General features: G+C 42.9%; 1 protein-coding gene and 1 non-coding gene across 6 annotated transcripts in view; both read left to right on the top strand.

Annotated features, from left to right (window-relative positions):
• The window catches only part of MAGI1 (membrane associated guanylate kinase, WW and PDZ domain containing 1), a 627,930-nt gene that overhangs the window by 243,628 nt on the left and 364,710 nt on the right, over window positions 1-19,592 (top strand). The window lies entirely within an intron of this gene.
• Window positions 4,529-4,666, top strand: LOC119920450. Its single transcript, XR_005448195.1, has one exon. It is a non-coding gene; the product is annotated as a small nucleolar RNA SNORA7 (small nucleolar RNA).

Genomic DNA, 19,592 nt, shown 5'->3' on the forward strand with positions numbered 1-19,592 from the left:
TCCCTCTCCCTCCCTCCTTCCTAGCTAATTACCTGTGAACACATTAACAAATTCACTGTAGTCAGCTCTGCAGCAAAAATACCCTGGGTTCTGATCTCTTAATTGAATTTTAGGCTAATCTTTCTTCTCCTGTAAAGTTGCTAAAAATGTAACCTGTTTTGGTTGTAAATTATTTAATAGATATGACTAAAGTCATTTCATCCCTGAGTTGAATTAATTATGTGGAACTGCAGAAGCCATTGGTTTTTGCCAGAAAGTATTTTAACGTACTGCAGTTTGATTACAATAGTTGGTTTTATGTTCAAATAAAGCAAAATATCAAACTTGATTAAGGTGAATGGCCTCATTATCATTCCTGGAATCTCGTATGGCAGACCCACTGTAGTTACATTAATTTCATTGCCTCTTGATAACGTGTTTTCTTTAATAAAGTTAAGGCATTCACCTTATCATGTATCTCCCCTTCACAGTCTGAGGGTTATTGGTAATTTATTCTCCACTTGCAACAGTGACAGTTTTTAAAACAAGGATTTGACGGTTCTTGTTGTTCCTAAAAACTAGTTGTTTTTGATGATTTCTAAATTATGGCAAAGTTGTGTGGCAGACGTTATTAAACTGGGTATATTTTAGAAGAAAGTGATGCATTCCTGACATAAGCACTGAGTACAATGTAAGAGTAAGCCCTCAATAAATACCATTGATAATCCTATCTTTGTTTCTGCCTTCTCCCTTTCTTCTTTCCCCTTCTCCTGTCTTCACTGTCATTATATTGAAGAGGAATTTTTTGCTCACATTCTGTTTTGCCCTGGAAATAGTGTTGCTGGACTATACTTAGCTATGTGGTTTCAATCTGCATTATGCAAAGTCACCATCTCCCTAAATGCCTTGATTTAGGGGATAGTTTCAGAGTCACTGGGTTCTACTCTGTCCAATGATTAAATTGTTAATTAGTAATAAATCAGATGTTTAGGGCTCACTGGGGTGATAATGCACTAAGTGACTCATAGTGGCCCAAAGTGTAAATCTATTTCAGCAGTCACTTAAACTTCTAGTACTTCTTGTAAACTTCTAGCAGGGAGGGATTTAGGCACTGAGATATGGATCAATATGAGGAAGGGGTCTTTAGCTCAGTAGTCTCCTGAAATATTAGCAATTTCAGAGATTATGTTTGATTATACTGATGCACTAATTCTCACGTGGCTCCTTCCATACTATGGCTATTTGTTAAGGTGGACATGTCAAAAAAGTCATTTTTGACCAGAAAATTCATTGGACTTGAACTTAAATGAGGAATTCACCTTAGGACCCTTGTCTAAAATATACTGGTTAGAAATTGCCCATTTGGAGCCTTCTCTCTCCTTTGAGGAATTCTCCCGCCTCCTCTCAAAATCCACCCCTCCACCTGCACTTCCAACCCCATCCCTTTACACCTTATCAAAACACTTTCTCCTTCTCTTCTTCCCCCCTGACCACAAACTTCTACCATTCCTCTCCAAACTCCTTGAGTGAGTTGTCTAGACCCACTGCCTCAAGTTCCTCTCCTCCAATTCTCTCCATGAACCCTTCCAATCTGGCTGCCACCTCCTTCATGCCACTGAAACTGCTCTCTCAAAGGTTACCAATGAATCTGCGCATCAGGCAGAGACTCCTCACCCTGGGCTTCAAGGCTGTCCATCCCCTCGCCCCCTCCTACCTCACCTCCCTTCTCTCCTTCTCCAGCCCAGCCCGCACCCTCCGCTCCTCCGCCGCTAATCTCCTCACCGTACCTCGTTCTCGCCTGTCCCGCCATCGACCCCCGGCCCGCGTCATCCCCCGGGCCTGGAATGCCCTCCCTCTGCCCATCCGCCAAGCTAGCTCTCTTCCTCCCTTCAAGGCCCTGCTGAGAGCTCACCTCCTCCAAGAGGCCTTCCCAGACTGAGCCCCTTCCTTCCTCTCCCCCTCGTCCCCCTCTCCATCCCCCCCTTCTTACCTCCTTCCCTTCCCCACAGCACCTGTATATATGTATATATGTTTGTACATATTTATTACTCTATTTATTTATTTATTTTATTTGTACATATCTATTCTATTTATTTTATTTTGTTAGTATGTTTGGTTTTGTTCTCTGTCTCCCGCTTTTAGACTGTGAGCCCACTGTTGGGTAGGGACTGTCTCTATATGTTGCCAATTTGTACTTCCCAAGCGCTTAGTACAGTGCTCTGCACATAGTAAGTGCTCAATAAATACGATTGATTGATTGATTGATTGATTGATCTCCTTCTTGCCAAATCCAATGGCCTTTATTCCATCCTAAACCTCCTCAATCTCTCAGTTGCCTTTGACACTGTGGACCACCTCCTTCTCCTGGAAAAATTATCCAACTTTGGCTTCACTGACACTGTCCTCTCCTGGTTCTCCTCTCTCTCTGGCTGCTCATTCTTATAATCTCTTTCATGAGCTCCTCTTCTGCCTCCCACCCCCTAACTGTGGGAGTCCCTCAAGGCTCAGTTCTGGGTCCCCTTCTATTTTCTATCTACACCCACTCCCTTGGAGACTTCATTAGCTCCCTTGGCTTTAACTACCACCCCTATGCATCTCCAGCCCCGATCTCTCTTCTCCTTCTCTTCAGTCTTTCATTTCCTCTTGCCTTCAGGACATCTCTACGTGGCTGTCCCACTGACACCTCAAACCTAACCCAGGCAAAACAGAACTCCTCAACTTGCCACCCAAACACCATCCTCCCCATGACTTTCCCATCACTATAGACAGGACCACCATCCTCCCTGTCTCACAGGCCTTTAATCCTGGCACTATCACTCCTGAATGAGAAGCCACGTCAGTTTCTGTCAGCAAATCATAAACTGCTACTTGGTTATTCTCAGGGATATGGTGAGGGATACCTGGCATATAAGAGAGGTTTAATTATAAAGGACCAATATAGCCGGTTTTCCCTCTAATTCTTACTCAGCATGTGTATTCCTGGTGTATGAACTGATTGCATATGTAAGCAATTGTTTCAAAAGTGAGCACTCAATGCTGTTGCCGCTACTACTACAAATATGACTACTACACTACTTCTATCAACCTGTGGTTTTTATTGTGCTTTAACTGTATGCAGAGCACAGTACTAAGTTCTTGGGAGAGTACAACAGAGTTGGTAGACATATTATTATTATTATTATTATTATGGGAACAAGGACCCCTGAGTTTGGTAACCTGTTGTGATGTCAGCCTTCATCAAGTTGTTTAACTCTTCATTTAACATGAAGAGAAATAGCATTCACCTATCTAAAGATTAATTAAATTTGTGAAGTGCCTTGCAGATGGAACAGTGCTAAGAAAGTGTTGGTTAATTAGTATTTAACTTTAGGAAAAAAATCAAATATCCATAGCTGTTAATTGAAGAAGTGGAGAGATGTTAGGCATATTTCAACTTGCTCTATTTATCTCAATTTAAAAAGGGAACTTGGAAGTGGCTATGAAGTTATGAATGAAATAGCACCTTTTGTGTGTGTGTAATGGAAGTAATTACAACATTACAGAATGTATTTGCTATTTCATAAAGAAGAGGAAGTAACTACAATGTATTTACCATTCAGATAGTAATTTTATAGTTTAAGTATTGGTTGTAGATAGTATATTTGCCAACTGATTTTTTAGTCATATAGCTTCTGTCTGTCACTGCCAACTGGATGGAAAAACAGAAACATCATATTGCCAATAGATAGGAAATTAACTCTCAAACTTTGGACTGACTTACTTTTTTGGGTTTAGTTCAGTTCCTCCCGTGATGTAATCTAATGGAAAATACTCATTGTTCAGGTTTCCAGTAATTTCCTTCTCTCCCTCTCTCAAATGTACAATAGTTTCTCAAGGTCCTAGTCCATATGGGAAACTTGCTTTTAAAAGTTAGAACTCCCTTTTTAGAAAAGGCTCAACTCACTGCCAGACAGCATCCTCCTTAAAATGGCCAAGCATTTTGTACGTTGGACTCATTGACCAAGACCTCCAAGACCCCCTGCCCATTATGTTTTCAATAAAGTGATACATCCTTCCATATTTAGCAATATGGGGCTTAATTTAGTAAGTGTAGGTACCATCCCAAAGGTAAGTGGTTGGTCAAGGCTGTTCGAAGTGGGATCTCCATGGAAAGTGTGCTTTTAGGATATATTTCATGCCCTAGGGATATATTTGCTCTCAGAAATGGTATAGTGATGAGTCATTTGGGGAAGTACGCTTTCTGTAATGAGCATTAAGCGGTTGTCACTTTATCAGTCAATTGATCAGTGGAAAGATCACGGGCTTGGGAGCCAGAGGTCATGGGCTCTAATTCCGGCTCTGCCATTTGTCAGCTGTGTGACTTCGGGCAAGTCACTTAACTTATCTGAGCCTCAGTTTCCTCATCTGTAAAATGGGGAGTAAGACTGTGAGCCCCACATGGGAAAACCTGATCACCTTGTATCTGCCCCAGTGCTTAGAACAGTGCTTCACACATAGTAAGCGCTTAACAGATGCCATCATTATCATCAGTGCTCTTTATTCAGTGAGACCCCTCTCAGGGTTGCACCTGGAGAATTTCCAGTACTCTGCCAGTCTTGAGTACAGGAGGGAGAGTCAAGCAGAGGCATACCCATTCCATTCCTACCTTGGGCAGAGGCTAGCGATTGGAAGGCAATCTGCTACAAGTAAAACTCACCGGTGTTGGGTAGCAGCAACATGGGAGAGAGTCGAGAATGGAGACTCAAGTTTAATGCATGGTAGGAGGCAGTGGTAAACGATTTCCATATACTTATCAAGAAAACTCAGTGAATAGTCTACCTGAACGATTGCAGATGGAGGTGGGGCATTCTGAGACAGATGTGTCCATTGCTTCCTGTGGGTCAGAAACGACTTGACAGCATAAGACAAGACAATCTATTAAGCCCTTACTTTGTGCAGAGCACTGCAGTGAGCATCTGGGAGAATACCTTTGACACTGTGGACCACCCCCTTCTCCTCAACATGCTATCCAACCTTGGCTTCACAGACTCCGTCCTCTCCTGGTTCTCCTCTTACCACTCCAGCTGTTCATTCTCAGTCTCCTTTGCAGGCTTCTCCTCCCCCTCCCATCCCCTTACTGTAGGATGTCCTCAAGGATCAGTTCTTGGTCCCCCTCTGTTCTCTATCTACACTCATTCCCTTAGTGAACTAATTTACTCCCACGACTTCAACTATCATCTCTACGCTGATGACACCCAAATCTACATCTCCGCCCCTGTTCTCTCCCCCTCCCTCCAGGCTCATATCTCCTCCTGCCTTCAGGACATCTCCATCTGGATGTCTGCCCACCATCTAAAACTCAATATGTCCAAGATTGAAGTCCTTATCTTCCCTCCCAAACCCTGTCCTCTCCCTGACTTTCCTGTCACTGTAGACAGCAGTACCATCCTTGCCGTCTCACAAGCCTGCAACCTTGGTGTCATCCTCGACTCCGCTCTCTCATATACCCCACTCATCCAATCCGTCACCAAAACCTGCCAGTCTCACCTCCACAACCTCCACAACCAAGAGCTGCCCTTTCCTCTCCATCCAAACTGCTACCTTGCTGGTTCAATCTCTCATCCTTTCCCGACTAGATTACTGCATCAGCCCCCTCTCTGATCTCCCTTCCTCCTGTCTCTCCCCACTTCAGTCTATACTTCACTCTGCTGCCCAGATTATCCTTGTACAGAAACACTCTGGTCACGTCTTTCCTTCCTCAAAAATCTCCAGTGGTTGCCTATAAACCTTCGCATGAAGCAAAAACTCCTCACTCTCGGCTTCAAGGCTCTCCTTCACCTCGCCCCCTCCTACCTCACCTCCCTCCTTTCCTTCTACAGCCCAGCCCGTACCCTCCGCTTCTCTGCCGCTAACCTCCTCACTGTGCCTCGTTCTTGCCTGTCCCACCGTCGACCCCTGGCCCACGTCCTACCCCTGGCCTCCCTCCACACATCTGCCAAACTAGCTCTCTTCCTCCCTTCAAAGCCCTACTGAGAGCTCACCTCCTCCAGGAGGCCTTCTCTGACTGGATTGAGCACCCTTTTTCCTCTCATTCATTCATTCATTCAATCTTATTTATTGAGTGCTTACTGTGTGCAGAGCACTCTACTAAGTGCTTGGGAAGTACAAGTTGGCAACATATAGAGACGGTCCCTACCCAACAGCGGGCTCACAGTCTAGAAGGGGGAGACAGACAACAAAACAAAACATATAAACAAAATAAAATAAATAGAATAAATATGTACAAATAAAATAAATAAATAAATAGAGTAATAAATATGTAGGGAAAGGGAGGGGAAGGGGGTAAGGCAGGGGGGATGGGAAGGGGGAGGAGGTGGAGAGGAAGGAGGGGGCTCAGTCTGGGAAGGCCTCCTGGAGGAGGTGAGCTCTCAGTAGGGCTTTGAAGGGAGGAAGAGAGCTAGCTTGGCGGATGTGCAGAGGGAGGGCATTCCAGGCCAGGGGGATGTCGTGGGCCGGGGGTCGACGGTGGGACAGGCGAGAATGAGACACAGTGAGGAGATTAGCGGCAGAGGAGCGGAGGGTGCGGGCTGGGCTGTAGAAGGAGAGAAGGGAGGTGAGGTAGGAGGGGGCGAGGTGATGGAGAGCCTCTCCTCTCCATCCCCCCTGCCCTACCCCCTTCCCCTCCCCACAGCACTTTTATATATTTGTACAGATTTATTACTCTATTTATTTTACTTGTACATATTTACTACTCTATTTTGTTAATGATGTGCATATAGCTGTAATTCTATTTATTCTGATGGTTTTGACCCCTGTCTACATGTTTTGTAGTTTTGTTTTGTTGTCTGTCTCCCGCTTCTAGACCGTGAGCCCGTTGTTGGGTAGGGACCGTCTCTACATGTTGCCAACTTCTACTTCCCAAGCTCTTAATACAGTGCTCTGCACACAGTAAGTGCTCAATAAATACCATTGAATGAATGAACAGAGTTGGTAGACACGTTCCCTTTCCACAAGGAGCTGCAGTATAGGGGGCGCTAATAATGGCATTTGGTAATAATAATAATGGCATTTGTTAAGTGCTTACAATGTGCAAAGCACTGTTCTGGCATTTATGAAGTGTTGACTATGTTTAGATAGCACTCTTCTAAGCATTGGGGTAGAATTGGGGTAGATACAAGTAATCATTCGTATTTATTGACTGCATATTGTGAGCAGAGCACTGTACTAAGCACTTGGAAGAGTACAGCACAACAATATAATGGACACAGTCCCTGCACACAGTTAGCTTACAGTCTACAGGGGGAGACAAACATTAATATAAATAAGTAAATTATGGATATGTAAATAAGTGCTATGGGGCGGCAGGTGGGGCGAGTAAAGGGAGCAAGTCAGGGCAATGCAGAAGGGAGTGGGAGAAGAGGAAAGGCAGGGGGCTAGTCTGGGAAGGCCTCTTTCAGGAGATGTGCCTTCATTAAGGCTTTGAAGGTGGGGAGAGTGATTGTCAGATTTGAGGAGGGAGGGTGTTCCAGGCCAGAGGCAGGATGTGGGCGAGGGGTTGGCTGTAAGATAGACAAGACCGAGGTACAGTGAGTAGTAGGTTGACATTAGAGGAGTGAAGTGAGTGGGCTGGGTTGTATTAGGAGAGTAGTGAGGTAGGAGGGAGCAAAGTGATTGAGTCCTTTAAAGCAGATGGTAAGGAGTTGCTGTTTGATGCGGAGGTGGATGGCCAACCGCTGGAGGTTCTTGAGGAGTGGGGAAACATGGACTGAACATTTTTTAGAAAAATGATCCAGGCAGCAGAGTGAAGTATGGACTGAAGTGGGGAGAGAGAGGAGGCAAGGAGGCTAGCAAGGAGGCTGATACAGTATTCAAAAGGGGATAGGATAATTGCTTGGATTGATGTGGTAGCAGTTTGAATGGAGAGGAATACATGGATTTTAGCGATGTATGAAGGTTGAACTGACGAGTTAGCGATAGATTCAATATGTAGCTTAAATGAGAAGGGGTCAAGGATGATGATGATGACATTTATTAAGCGCTTACTATGTGCAAACCACTGTTCTAAGTGCTGGGGAGGTTACAAGGTGATCCGGTTGTCCCATGGGAGACTCACAGTCTTAATCCCCATTTTACAGATGAGGTAACTGAGGCACAGAGAAGTTAAGTTACTTACCCAAAGTCACACAGCTGACAATTAACAGAGTCAGGATTTGAACCCATGACCTCTGACTCCAAAGCCTGTGCTCTTTCCACTGAGCCATGCTGGATAATGCCAAGGTTACTGGCTTGTGAGACAGGAAGGAAAGTGTGCCATCTACAGTGATGGGAATGTCAGGGGTAAGGCAGGGTTTAGGTTGGAAGTTAAGGAGTTCTGTTTTGGACATGTTAAGTTTGAGGTGACAGTGGGACATTCAAGTACAGGTGTTTTGAAAGCAGGAGGAAATGCGAGACTGCAGAGTGGGAGAGCGATCAGGGCTGGAGATGTAGATTTTGGTATCACCAGCAGAAATTGTAGTTGATGCCATGAGAGCAAATTAGTTCTTCAAGGGAGTGTCTGTAAGTGGAGAATAGAAGGGGACCCAGAATTTAACCTTGAGGGAGGGAGCCCCACAACTAGGGTGTTGGAGGTAGAAGAGGAGTCCACAAAAGAGACTGAGAATGAGCAGCAAGAGAGATGGGAGGAGAACCAGAAGAGGAAAGTAATCAGGTTGGACTGAGTCCCTGTCTCACATGGGGCTCACCATTTAACTAGGAGAGAGGGAGGAATATTTAATGCCCATTTTACTAAGAGAAAACTGTTAGAATGACTAGAATGGACACTTTCCATTCCACTTTCGATTCCCCCTCTAGACTGTAAGCTCACTGTGGGCAGGGAATGTGTCTGTTAAATTATTGTGTTGTATTCTCTGAAGCACTTAGTACAGTGCTCTGCACACAGTATGCACTCAATAAATACTATTGACTAACTGACTTTAATGTACACTAGATAGAACCCGTGCCCTCATGGCTTTCACTAGGGCAAGTATTTGAGCATTCCTTGAAAGTGGGTTCATCGTCCTTGGGATCCTTTGATACTTATTTTAACAACCAAAGAAAAAAATGCAGGGCAGATTGACTAAAGTGGTGGCTTCCTCCTGAGAGTACTGATTTTGATATTGTGCTTACTCTTTTTTTCTTGTAAGCCCTTTGTACTCTACTTGCACTCTCAGGGAACTTAAATGCAATTCCTATGTGAGCTTAGGTATTAAAGAAAGAAAGAGCACTATAGAGGTAATACATTGCAAGATGGATGGGTTTCAGATTTAGTATTATCCACTGGGTACTCTGAATTTCAAATTCTAGGGTGCAGGATGAGAAACTCAGAGTAGCTGCCAATGAAAATGGCCTTCAGTGAGATATTCATGATTCTTGTTTAAAAGAAAATACTTGAATGGTGATTGTTCTGTGGATGGCCTGCCTAAACCTAGGCAGGGAGCTTTCAAGTGGCTTTTATCCCTCAGCCACACGGGAATGCAATCATAAGATGAGAAATTTAGCACTTAGAAAAACTGTTATAACTTACTTTTAAAAATTATTCCAAGACTCTCCTATTGATTACCTGAGCGCTTGATGGCAATTAGGAATAGAATTCCCACCTTATTTCCTAAGGAATGGTGCCAGAATCATAAAGCAACACTCATTTTGGGCCACAGTGCTGGCCCATTTAGGTATTTGATATGAAGAAAAGACCATTTTCTGAAATGTCTTTCCATTATCCTTGTCTTATTCTCCCCATCTCCTTCCTGCCCCCTACACACACCTGACTTGTTTTCACAAGCACTTGGAAGCTCAATAATCTTTGAAAGGAGAGGTAGAAATGACACAGATTGCACACCTTACCAAGTGATACTGGTAAAGGAAGACAATCTATGTTATCTGCAGCCATCAGTAGCATCTGTTTTTACCTGATTAGTTTAAATTGTATATTCTGGACTCATTCTCAGCCTATTAATGAGGAGCAACTATCCATGGAGTAATGACTTCTATAATAGCACTTTATATTCATTTTGTGGGTTGGTTATAACAACCTACTGATCTGTTCTCATGTGTGCTTCCTACCCATCTTCCTTTTCAGTTTTTTTGGCTCTTGTACTAAGAGCTATAGACCAAGAAGAAATATTACAATGCTGCTTGTTGGATTTTTTTTGACTAGTTATCCAAATATGATTAAGAAATTTTGCTTCTCTCACTTCCAAATACCTATCTCAGTAAAATAACTGGAATGAAGATGCTTGACACCACCATCCTCCCTGTCTCACAAGCCTGTAACCTTGGTAGTATCCCCAACTCAACTCTTTCACTCAACCCACACATTTAATCTATCACCAAATTTTTTCAATTCTACCTGAACATCTCCACAAGTCACCCTTTCCTGTCCATCCAAACTGCTTCTAAGCTGATAATAATAATGGTAATAATAGTAATAATTGTGGTACTTGTTAAGCACTTACTGTGTGCCAGGCACTGTACTAAGCGCTGAGGTAGATACAAAATAATTGGTTCAGACACAGCCCATGTCCCGCACAGGGCTCACAGTCTTAATCCCCATTTTACAGATGAGGTAACTGAGGCACAGAGAAGTAAAGTGACTTGCCCAAGGTCACCCTGCAGACAAGTGGCAGATCTGGGATTAGAACCCAGGTCTTCTGACTCCCAAGCCTGTGCTCTTTTCTACTAGGCACTTATCACATCCCACCTTGACTACCGCATCAACCTCCTCGCTGACCACCGTGCCTCCTGTATCTCCTCTCTCCAGTCCATATTCCACTCTATTCTTTTTCTGAAAATATATTCAGTGCATATTTCCTCACACCTCAAGAACCTCCAGTGATTGCCCATTCACCTCCACATCAAACGGAAACTCCTTACCATCTGCTTTAAGGCACTCAATCAGCTCATCCCTTCCTTCCTTACCCCACTGATCTACTACAACCCAGCCTGCACACTTTGCTCCTCTAACGTCAATCTACTCTCTGTACCCCAAACTTGTCTATCCTGCCACCACCCCTTTGCCTATGTTCTCCATTGCCTGGAGCACCCTCTCCCTTCATATCTGACAGTTTACCACTTTCTCCACCTTCAAAGCCCTCCTAAAAATCACATCTCCTACGAGAGCCCTTCCCTGACTAAACTATCATTTCCCCTACCTGACTTCCCTCTGCGTCGCCTATATACTTGTTTGTGCACCCTTTTAGCACTATGATACTGACCCCAGCCTCACCATACTTATGTATACATCCTTGCATTCTATTTCCCTTATCTTTAACTTTTTTAATATTAATCTCCCCCAAGTAGACAGTACGCTCCTTGTATCCGGGGAATTGTGTCTACCAACTCTATTGTATTGTATTTCCCAAGTGCTTAGTGTAGTGCTTTGCACACAGTAAGTGCTCTTGTACATCAATCAATCAATTGTATTTATTGAGCGCTTACTGTGTGCAGAGCTCTGTACTAAGCGCTTGGGAAGTAAAAGTTGGCAACATATAGAGACAGTCCCTACCCAACAGTGGGCTCACAGTCTAGAAGGGGGAGACAGACAACAAAACCAAACATCTTAACAAAATAAAATAAATAGAATAGATATGTACAAGTAAAATAAATGAGTAAATAAATAGAGGAATAAATGTGTACAAATGTATATACGTATACACAGGTGCTGTGGGGAAGGGAAGGAGGTACGACGGGGGGATGGAGGGGGGAGGAGGGGGAGAGGAAGGAGGGGGCTCAGTCTGGGAAGGCCTCCTGGAGGAGGTGAGCTCTCAGTAGGGCCTTGAAGGGAGGAAGAGAGCTAGCTTGGCGGATGGGCAGAGGGAGGGCATTCCAGGCCAGGGGGATGACGTGGGCCGGGGGTCGACGGAACGAGGGACGGTGAGGAGATTAGCAGCAGAGGAGCGGAGGGTGTGGGCTGGGCTGTAGAAGGAGAGAAGGGAGGTGTGAGGTAGGAGGGGGTGAGGTGATGGAGAGCCTTGAAGCTGAGGGTGAGGATTTTCTGCCTGATGCGCAGATTGATTGGTAGCCACTGGAGATTTTTGAGGAGGGGAGTAACATACCCAGAGCATTTCTGGACAAAGGCAATCCGGGCAGCAGCATGAAGTATGGATTGAAGTGGGGAGAGACACGAGGATGGGAGATCAGAGAGAAGGCTGATGCAGTAGTCCAGACGGGATAGGATGAGAGCTTGAACGAGCAGGGTAGCGGTTTGGATGGAGAGGAAAGGGCAGATCTTGGCAATGTTGCGGAGCTGAGACTGGCAGGTTTTGGTGACGGCTTGGATGTGAGGGGTGAATGAGAGAGCGGAGTCGAGGATGACACCAAGGTTGCGGGCTTGTGAGACGGGAAGGTTGGTAGTGCCGTCAACAGAGATGGGAAAGTCAGGGAGAGGGCAGGGTTTGGGAGGGAAGACAAGGAGTTCAGTCTTGGATATGTTGAGTTTTAGGTGGTGGGTAGACATCCAGATGGAGATGTCCTGAAGGCTGGAGGAGATGCGAGCCTGGAGGGAGGGGGAGAGAGCAGGGGCAGAGATGTAGATTTGGGTGTCATCAGCATAGAGATGATAGTTGAAGCCGTGGGAGTGAATGAGGTCACCAAGGGAGTGAGTGTAGATCGAGAACAGAAGGGGACCAAGTGATGTGCATCTAGCTTTACTTCTATTTATTCTGATGACTTGACACCTGTCCACATGTTTTGTTTTGTTGTCCGTCTCCCCCTTCTAGACTGTAAGCCTGTTGTTGGGTAGGGACTGTCTCTATATGTTGCCAACTTGTAATTCCCAAGCGCTTAGTACAGTGCTCTGCACACAGTAAGTGCTCAGTGAATACTGTTGAATGAATGAATGAATAAATTACCACTTATTGATTGATTGACTACATATTTAGATCAGGAATCTACAAAATAGCTAAAATTGAGAATTTAGCCATTTTCAGGCTACTGATTCCATTCAGTTTAGTTGGGTTCTATAGAAATAATAATCTTAATAGCTTCACCTAGTGGTTTTACATAAAATCCTCCCCTCCCCTACAAATATAGGTAGGTATTGCACCTGTCCCGCCGTCAACCCCCGGCCCATGTCCTCCCCCTGGCCTGGAATGCCCTCCCTCTGCACATCCGCCAAGCTAGCACTCTTCCTCCCTTCAAAGCCCTACTGAAAGCTCACCTCTTCCAAGAGGCCTTCCCAGACTGAGCCCCCTTTTTCCTCTCCTCCTCCCCATCCCCCCCTCCATGCCTCCTTCCCCTCCCCACAGAACCTGTATATATGTATGTACAGATTTATTAGTCTATTTTAATTGTACATATTTACTATTCTATTTATTTTGTTAATGATGTGCATTTAGCTTTAATTCTATTTATTCTGTCGACTTGACGCTTGTCCACATGTTTTGTTTTGTTGTCTGTCTCCCCCTTCTAGGCTGTGAGTCCATTGTTGGGTAGGGACCATCTCTATATGTCGCCAACTTGTACTTCCCAAGCGCTTAGTACAGTGCTCTGCACACAGTAAGAGCTCAATAAATACAATTGAATGAATGAATGAACGAATATAGAGCCAACCTCCATAATGAAAATATAAACCTTCCCTCCCCATATAAATATAGGTAGATATTGCACATGTGTATATATAGAGCCAACCTCCATAATGAAAATACCACTACTGATGGTGGTATTTCACATATTGTATAGCATTTGTCAACAGGAGAGACACATTCTAAACATGAAATGATTGAAGGACACACTTTGTAGAGCCATATTCAATTAGAATGAACAGTGCATTTCTCTATTAGATTTGTCACCTGTTTAGGACATCTCCAAAAGGGATTGTGATCTCATCAGCAGCCCCTCAATCATACTTTCCCAGAAAGACTACTTTTCCTGAGATTTTAAGGGACTTCTTTATCCCAGGTGTACAAAAAGTCTTGTCTTATGCTGTCGAGTTGTCTCCAACCCATAGCAATGCCATGGACACATCTCTCCCAGAATGCCCCACTCCCATCTGCAATTGTTCTGGTAGTGTATCCACATAATTTTCTTGGTAAAAATACAAGAAGTGGTTTACCATTGCTTCCTTCAGCACAGTAAACTTTGGTCTTCACCCTCAACTCTCTCCCTTGCTGCTGCTGCCCAGCACAGGTGAGTTTCGACTTGTAGAAGATTGCCTTCCACTTGCCAAAAACTGCCCAAGCTAGGAATGGAATGGATATGACTCTGCTTGACTCTCCCTCCTTAGTTGAGACTGGTAGAGTACTGGAAACTCTCCAAGTGTGACCCTGAGAGGGTGCATAAAAAGTAGTAGTCATAATTAATAATCATTATGATATTGGAGCCTTGGAGATGGAAGTGGCTCTTTCCATTTCTAGTAAAACTATAAATTTTGAAACATTTTTCCCCCTGTTCTGCAGGACCTTTTATGAAACATAACAAATTTTTTGAATGTATACTGTCACGGCTATATAATCGCATATTCGGTTATTGAATCTTCTGAGGTAACCTTTTTAGTGTTTTGAGAGCTTGTAATTGAATGGAGTTTATGGTAGGTTAGGGTGCTACTGATTGTGAAGTCATGTCCTTGGACCCTATAATTGCTAATCTTGTCCTGCCTTCTGACGTTGATTGTGACTTGTAGGTGGTTCAATGAACTGGATGTCCACAATTTTTATAGCCATAAGTAGGATAGTACTGCAGTTTTACAAACCTGTAATTTTGTTTAAAGACGGATGCATTGTTGATGATCAATTTTCATTTTCCTATCTAGCTGTGCTTTGTTGAATAATGTAGATTCTAGGTTGCAGAATTTGATGACAACGTTGCATTCTTAAAATTGATGGACAGCTATGGTGTTCAAGTGCTTACTCTGTGGCAAGCATCATACTAAACACTGGGGTAGATACAAGATAATCAGGATAGAAACAGTCCCTGTCCCACATGGGACTCACAGTCTATCGAAGAGGGAATAGATTCAATCTTCATTTTACATTTGAGGAAAGGGAGGTACAGAGAAGTTAAATGACTTCCCCAAGGTCACACAGCAGGCAAGTGGCAGAGCTGGGAGTGGAATCCAGATTCTCTGACTCCCTAGACTACACTGCATCCCATCCATATATGAAAGTTATGAAGATGATAAAATAGTTAAATTTCACCAGAAGTCCTTGTATATAACATGACAACTTTTTTTTTACTTCTATTCATTGTTTTGCCTTAGTTCTCTTAAGCAGTAACATTTGGATTTTTCTCCCAAATGTCTCCTGAGTAACTCTTTTTCTGCATTTACCTTTTTCTATTTTATTTACCTAATTACAAATGCTAACTGATGGTGTTAGTGACTATAGCACACTATTTATAAAATTAAATAATATTGATAAAATAGGACATTTTCCTTGGGATTATTACTTGCTAAAGAGACATAACTTTGATGTGCTAAATGCTAACCGGAGGGTTGCATAAAGGACTTCAGTTACAAGAAGAGAATGTTTGGTTAGTCATAAGGAAGAATTTCTTGACTGTAAGGTGAAAATGCACTGGAAAGGTTGTGGAATCGCTATCCTTGGAGGCCTTTGAAAAAGAGATAATTAGTCATCTCTTTCGGTTGGTTTAGGCATAGTTTAGCTCCTTAAGACAAGGCTGTGGACCTTTTGGGCTTTCTAATAGTTTTACGTTTCTAGACTGATGGGAAGACATCTGGTACCATTCATCTACCTCAACTAGTTGTAATAAATCAGAGTGCAGAGCCGTGTACTGAGCACTTGGGGGAATACAATGCAGTATAGTTGGTAGACCTGATCCCTGCCCTCAAGGAGCTTTCCATTTAGGTGCAGTTTGTCAACCAGGTGGGTATACTAATGTCAGGGTTCCTGAGGTGGGCTCTGAGATAGAAGTAATAGTATGTGATTCTCAAGACATTAGGTTCTTTTGCAGAGGGAGGTCCCACAGATGTTCTTTTGGCAAAAGGGATTTGTAACAGTGGAGATTCAGGGAGAAAATGGTTATAAATGAATGATAATAATCCACATGTGGTTATTACAAATCCATGTTTAGTTACAACAAAGTCATACAGTGAAATTAGAGTTTGCAGCAGTGTGGGCTAGTGGATAGAGCACGGGCCTGAGAATCAGTAGGACCTGGGTTCTAATCCAGGCTCTGCTATGTGTCAGCTGTTTGACCATGGGCAAGTCACTTCACTTCCCTGCTGCTCGGTTACCTCATCTGTAAAATGGGATTTAAGATTGTGAGCACTATGTGGGACAGGAACTGTGTCCAGCCTGATTAGTTTATATCAACTGTAGCACATAGTAAGCGCTTAACAAATACCATAAAAAACTATGTGCTAAAAGGGCAAAGAGCAATTCAAACAATACTTATGTACATAATCTCTAAATTATATATTATAAAGTATTCATTATTTATTTATATTGATGTCTGTGTTCCCCTCTAGATTATAAATTGGGGGGGGGGGGGGGTGCCAGGCACTGTACTAAGTGCTGGGTTAGATACAAGCTAATCAGGTTGGACGCAGTCTTTATCCCCATTATACAGATGAAGTAACTGAGGCCCAGAGAAGTGAAGTGACTTGCCCATGGTCAAACAGCAGTCACGGGATTAGAGCTGGGATTAGAACCCATGTCCTTCTAACTCCCAGGCCCGTGCTCTATCACTAGAAAACACTGCTTCCCATGCTTCTTGTTGTGGGTAGGGAATGTATATACCAACTCTATTGTATTGTATTCTCCCAAGTGCTTAATACAGTGCACACAGTCAGCACTCAATAAGCTCCATTGATCGATGGATTTATCTGATTACTAACATTTTGAAATGTTTTAAAAAATAATCAGTGGTAGTTATTTGCAAGAAAAATGTATAAGCCACCTTTATTTCTCATTCCCCTTTTTTGAAAGAGAAGTTTGGGGTTACATTTAATACTGATTCTCCCCCATGAGACTCTTTACAATTTTTTTTTTTGTAGGCGATTAAGACCATCTATTTTATCCACTATAGTACTTTATAGAAGCAACTCAAGTAAGGTTGTGAGATTAATCTCATAAGATTCATGAAACTCTAGAAGTAAAGTGAAGAATTTTTTGAGGATCATTCCTAATTTGGCACCAGGGCATCAAACTCTTCAGACCTTTGCTATCTGTGTAAGGATCAAGGTGATTAGTCATCAGAGAGCAGTCCCCAAGTATGTTATTAGTGAGGTGAGTTTCTGGCACTCTTCTGAAAAGATTGAGTGTTAGCCAATACTAAAACCAGTTGAAAACATGGAAAAGCAGCCACAAAAAAAGTCACTTTGGATAGAAATCTTATGGAGATGGAGCACCATCCTGCTTCCTCTCCATCCAAACCGCTACCCTGCTCGTTCGAGCTCTCATCCTATCCCGTCTGGACTACTGTATCAGCCTCCTCTCTGATCTCCAATCCTCTTGTCTCTCCCCACTTCAATCCATATTTCACGCCGCTGCCCGGATTGTCTTTGTCCAGAAACGCTCTGGACATGTTACTCCCCTCCTCAAAAATCTCCAATGGCTACCAATCAACCTACGCATCAGGCAGAAACTCCTCACCCTCGGCTTCAAGGCTCTCCGTCACCTCGCCCCCTCCTACCTCACCTCCCTTCTCTCCTTCTTCAGCCCAGCCCACACCCTCCGCTCTTCTGCCCCTAATCTCCTCACCGTGCCTCGTTCTCGTCTGGCCCGCCATCGACCCCCGGCCCATGTCATCCCCTGGCCTGGAATGCCCTCCCTCCCAACATCCGCCAAGCTAGCTTACTTCCTCCCTTCAAGGCCCTACTGAGAGCTCACCTCCTCCACAAGGCCTTCCCAGACTGAGCCCCCTCCTTCTTCTCCCCCTCCTCCCCCTCTCCATTCCCCCGCCTTACCTCCTTCCCTTCCCCACAGAACCTGTATATATGTATATATGTTTGTACATATTTATTACTCTATTTATTTATTTTACTTGTACATATCTATTCTATTTATTTTATTTTGTTAATATATTTGGTATTGTTCTCTGTCTCCCCCTTCTAGACTGTGAGCCCACTTTTGGGTAAGGACCGTCTCTATGTGTTGCCAACTTGTACTTCCCAAGCGCTTAGCACAGTGCTCTGCATACAGTAAGCACTCAATAAATATGATTGATTGATTGATCGATTAATTCTTAAGCTTGAATTCAGACCAATAAAACTGATGCTCTGTGTGCCAGTTCAAACTGATATTCTATCTGCTGTGAAAATAAAAAAACTTAACCAATGGGGCCGGGGGCGGGGGCGGGGCGGTGACAGGAAAAGTTTGCTTTCAAGTTTATTGATAGGTGGAATTTGGGTAGAGATTTTTTTTTAACTATCGAAGGCACTCTGATTGCCTCAGAAGTTGTTTTGATGACAAATTACAGAAAGAGATTGGTCCTTTTTTTTTTACAGTTTATAAATCTTGTCTGGAAAAAAAACTGTTTGAGGTCATAAGATTGCGCACTTGCCACTCAAAATGATTCTCTGCTAAGTTTGAGCAAGAGTGAAATTTGATCAATTTTATAGTCTTAACTAAAGCGGGTTACTTAGAGAAATACATTGAGGGACTAAAATGTGGAACTTACAATTTTACGATTAGAAGTAGAAGCTCTACCTACCATTTGTATAATTGGATAAGTAAAGATTGTAAATTGGAGTTTGTGAACCATCTCTGGTGTAGTCTATTTGGCAAAGCTTTGTTAAATTTGAAATGTAAGGGATTGGGAAAAAGTGGGACTTGAGTGTCTATGTTGTATTGAAAAACAATGTTAGCTGGCTAATAGCCATTATTTTCAACTATTTGAAAGAGAGGTTAATGAGGTTAGTATATTGACTTGTTCTCAGGCAAGGGTGTGCTTTAGTTTCATTATTCATGTTCTCTGACTTGGGTAGTTTTCATGACCATTCCTCGGGTATCTTATTTTTGTGATTGACAAGACAAAGCATTAAAAAAATCAGCTACAAATCATGGGCATGTGAGTGTGCATTTGGGGGCTTTTATTTTAGAGTGAAAGTAAGTATTTGGACATTTTCTGAACAGGTATATAGGTTATGCTTATATGTTATCCTAATAGCTAAATTTATTAGTCACCTACCTCAGTTGCTAAATTCAAAATTAAATAGCAACTCTAATCTTTTCATTATTCTCTTCCCCATGCTCCATATTTATTCCTCCCACCTTTGGATAAACAACAAACATTATGCTTTTGTCAATAAAACAATTTGAATGAAATAAAAATTTATTCTCAAATTTTTTTAATAGACATTTAGTTGTCCTTTGTATTCCAAAATAACACCACCTATGGTGGTGATTGCCTATGCCACATTATAGTAGAACTGTGAAGAAATTCATAGAAACAGCATTTCTAATTCACTACTAAACTAAGATAATGGAAATCATTTGGCAGTCATAGCATAGTGATATAAAAAAGGAAAGCATATTCATTATCCCACTTGCTTTGTTATTAATTTGTTTACATCAAATTTGTCTTGTTTGTTTTGCCAAAGTGTTGAACAAAGTATTTGAATACCAGGTTGACTTTGCATTTATTAAATGTAACTGCCCATCTCTTGTTGCTCCTTTTGAAAATATTGAGACTGCTTTAGA

The sequence above is a fragment of the Tachyglossus aculeatus genome, chromosome X1, assembly GCF_015852505.1.
Source record: "Tachyglossus aculeatus isolate mTacAcu1 chromosome X1, mTacAcu1.pri, whole genome shotgun sequence".
Taxonomy (NCBI): Eukaryota; Metazoa; Chordata; class Mammalia; order Monotremata; family Tachyglossidae; genus Tachyglossus; species Tachyglossus aculeatus.